Raw genomic sequence first — 3,851 nt, 5'->3', positions numbered from 1 at the left:
CCCAAAACACACCTCTTGTGGGAAGCACAGTTGCGACCCCCCAGGTCTCTTGGGCTTGCGGGTTCCTGCTCTCCTATGGGCCCCCAGGAGACGTTGGCTGCCAAAAGAAGGAGGAATCCTTCTGGGCGGAGGTTAACTTTTGCCAATCCAGGATTTGCCCACCCTGGGGTCCTGCCAGGAATGTTTCCCCAGCACCACCCTCCCCATGCCACCTCCTAACTGGCTGTCTCCTTCCCACCATTCAGCAAACACATCCTACCTCCAGGACCAGCCCCTTCATCTCAGGAAGGCTCTCATGGGACTCCCAGAACCCCATGGCTCCTGGAGCCCTGAGGGAATAACGCCCTGGGTGGGCAGTGATTTGTTTTCCCATCCAGTGCAACCTTGGAGGTAATAGACAAGAATGTCCCGTGATGCGAAGCACTGGTTGTCCTGACCCCGGTCCAGTGCCCTTCGTTCTAAGCACATAGCATCCCCAGGCTGTTCCTGGAGGTGTGGGCTGGGGTTGGTAAGGATAAGCTGGACCAGCTGGGCCAGGGGAGACAGCCATGCCTGGGGCACATAGCCACTGCCCAGAGCTGCCCCCAGAGCTGGCAGCCGTCCTGCTCATGGCGCTGTGAGACGCCCTCCAGAGGGGAAGATGGAAGCAGTCTCTATGCCCCGGGACTGATGAAGGGCCCATTCCAGGCCTTTGCGTACCTGGGCTCGCTACGCTTCTGGGAGCCCTGTCTTGTGGGCCAGGACCAAGGTGTCCTCACTGGTGACATTCTCAGAAGCTCAGCCGCTCCCCACACATGTGCACATAGAGGCGTGCCCACATCAAGCCACGTGTGGGTGTCTGTGGACAATGAGTCTGGGGGAGGGGTTGGGTCCCTTCCAGAAAAGTCTGGCCAAAGTCCAGTTATGAAGGTGAGCTGAGATGGGCTCCCTCAAAGGAGCCATAGTGTGGGGAGCCCCGGGCAGAGCCCAGAGAGAAATGCCAGCCCTGAGACTGAGACATGATCCAGGGAGTGCTGCCAAGAGCGGTAGGCACAGTCGCTGAGGCCCACAGGGCACAGTGAGGCTGTGGGAGAGGGTGGCCCCTCTGTGGCCATTTCCCCGCCTGTGCTCACATCCCCTCCTCAGGCCTGTTTTACCAGCTCTTGCAGCCCATGACCCACATCCTTTCCAAATCTCCTTACTCTCCGGGCTACTGGGATCCCCAGTGCCCCTCACCATTCCTTCTGGTCTCCCCTCTGCCTCCCGGAACTGTTCCCCAAGACTCTCCTGGGCCAGCCCTTCCTCCCCCTCCACATCAGTGGTTCCAAACCCTGGATGCCTTTGGGATCAGCTGGGTGCCCTTTAAATCCTTCCAGCCCAGAGCCCTGAGCCCCAAGTCACCCCCGCCTGCTCCTGTGGTACCCCTTGGATCAGCCAACCATTTTATCATCATCCATCACATCCCCTGTCACCAAGGGCCTCTGTTATGTTCTGTTGTCCCCATACCCACCCTGGCACTCCTCACCCACCAACCTGTGCCCACGTCCTGCCTTGAGCCTGTTTCCCCTCCTGAGTGGTGTTTCCTCACTCCAGGTGGGCACTGGGGCAGCTGGCAGACCTGGCTGTGAGCTTCTGTTCCCTCCAGAGGGATCCTCCCTTCCAGATTACCTAGTCAAGCTTGACCCCATGGTGTCACCGAGACAGGCCAGAAGAGGTTGATGAAGCCACCAGTGCCCTGAGCCCCACTGAGCTGCAGCAGCTTTGGAGCCGGAGATGGCCTGGGAGACTGAGCACTGAGTGCTGGGTCCCCATGGAGAAATCATCATAACTTTCCTTTCATCCCACTCTTGAGGGCCCTGGGGGGACACAGGGCACAAGGAGGGTGGTGGAAGAGGTGTGGGCCTGGGTGCTTGGCACCTAGCTGGGGTTCATTTCTGTGGGTTCCCAAGATCCCCAGCCACATGTCGCACTCCTGCCTCACGAAGTGACAGGTACTCCCTGTTCTGGACCCTGAGCTGAGTGTCGGATGCTGACCATGGAGACCCTGGCTATGGGGAGCACAGACTATCAACACAGTCCTGTGAACACAGAGAGAAGAGTACAAGAGGATGCTGTTTGGAGCACAAAGGGTGTGGTGTAGTCTAGTTTGGGACCTGGGTGTTGGAGGAGGCTGCTGTGAAGAAGGAGCCTTCCACTGGGTCCTGGATAATCACAAGCGTCGCAGGAGTTAGCCACGTGGAGGTTGGGGTGGGGGCATGGAGGTGGGCATGGCAGGAAGTGAAAGTGAGGTAAGGGAGAACTTGAGAGCACTTCTGCACTGACAGAGTGAGTGCACGGGACAGGGTGAGTGTGCACGGGAATGGAGCATGGGTGCAAGGGGCAAGGCATGTGTGCACAGGAGGGAGCATGTGTGCACGAGGGTGGAGTGTGTGCACAAGGATGCTGTGTGTGTACATGAGGATGGAGTATGTGCAGAAGGATGAAGCATGCACACGCAGGGCCAGGGCATATGTGCATGGGGTGTGTGCCTGTTCCTCCTAAGTAGTGGGCACCAGTTGATTCCTCAATGAATAAATGTCAGCCAGAAGGAGAAGGGATGCACCTACAGGCTCATAGCAGGAGAAGCATAGTGCATTGGTGAGCGTGTTTCCACAGGGGACAAGGAGGGTGGTGGAAGAGGTGTGTGGGTGGGGTGCTGGGTACCTAGCCAGGCTGTGTTCCGGTGAGTGAGCCCAAAGGGTCTGAGGTCAGCCTGAGCACGTTGAAGAGGTGTCGACGGGTGTGCAGAGAAAGGCATGATCCAATGCAGGCCCTAGAATCCCACAGCTGTGCACAGCTGGTATGGACGTGGGAGACCAGGGGAAAAATGAGGAGAGGATGGGATCGGCTTCTGCTCCGCAACGGTGTGGATGGAGGAATGCTCTCCTCAGAAAAGGCCAGTGGGCCAGTGCTGGTATGCTGAGTCTTTTCTCTGTGCTGGTTGCTGGCAGCACTCTGCCAGGGTCCCACCCTTCCTCCCCAGCGTCTGAGCTTTGCTCATAAAGGGCGGGCTCTGAGGAATGGACCTTTCTCTGAGGAATGCCCTGGAGATCCAGGAGCCCAGGCAGTGCCTGGAGACTACATCCCCCACTGCCCAGCTCAAAGACTGGAGAGCGCCGGCGTGGTCTCACTGCCCCTACCTCGGCTGAACAGATGCCAGGGCCTCACTGTGTGACTTCCTGTGCCCCACTGGCTCCCTGTCCTTCTTCCCTTGATCCTCTCTGGCCTCCTAAGAGCATTTCCCAAGGGGATGACGGCAGGCATCCTCATCTCTGCATCTGGACCACTGGACCTCAGACATCTCAGGGAGCTGTTAAGTAGGCAATTGGAGAGGAACTTCTGGAACTCAAGAAGAGGATGGGGGTGGAGCCATGGCCTCGGGCACCATCCCAGGGGTAATAGTGAAGCCACAGATGTGCCTGAGAGCTGCCCAGAGAGAAGCCAAGGCCATCCAAGGCAGAGAGCAGACACTCAGAGAACGAGGGTGGCGCCCTGCTGGGAAAGGCAGGGCCAGGGGTTTGCAGATACAGTAGAGCGAAGGCTACGTCCGACCGGTGGCTGATAAGATTCATAGACAGGGGCCACTTTGGGCCATTTCAGTCCACTGCAGGATGTGGAGGGTGCTGGGGGTCAGCGGGTTGCCCTGGAGGATAGGAGGGAGGCAAACAGCTCCTGTGGGCAACAGGGCGGGGGTGGGGGGCAGGGGTGGTGGCTGTACTGGAAGGGATGAGGTCCAGGGGACAAGGAGGGAGCGCTCTGGGAGTCCTGGAGAGGAGAGTGTGAAGACACAGGAGAAAGAGGGAAAGGAGACCAGGCAGGAAAGAAGCGGGGCG

General features: G+C 58.6%; 1 pseudogene; it reads left to right on the top strand.

Moving 5' to 3' along the window:
- Positions 1 to 669: 669 nt before the first annotated feature.
- LOC108520835 (adenosylhomocysteinase-like) overlaps positions 670 to 3,851 on the top strand; it is a 10,499-nt pseudogene continuing 7,317 nt past the window's right edge.

This window comes from Rhinopithecus bieti, unplaced genomic scaffold (assembly GCF_001698545.2).
Source record: "Rhinopithecus bieti isolate Rb0 unplaced genomic scaffold, ASM169854v2 scaffold_55685, whole genome shotgun sequence".
NCBI classification, from domain to species: Eukaryota; Metazoa; Chordata; class Mammalia; order Primates; family Cercopithecidae; genus Rhinopithecus; species Rhinopithecus bieti.
The sequence above is the reverse complement of the archived record's forward strand: the minus strand, read 5'-3'. Positions and strand labels throughout refer to the sequence as shown.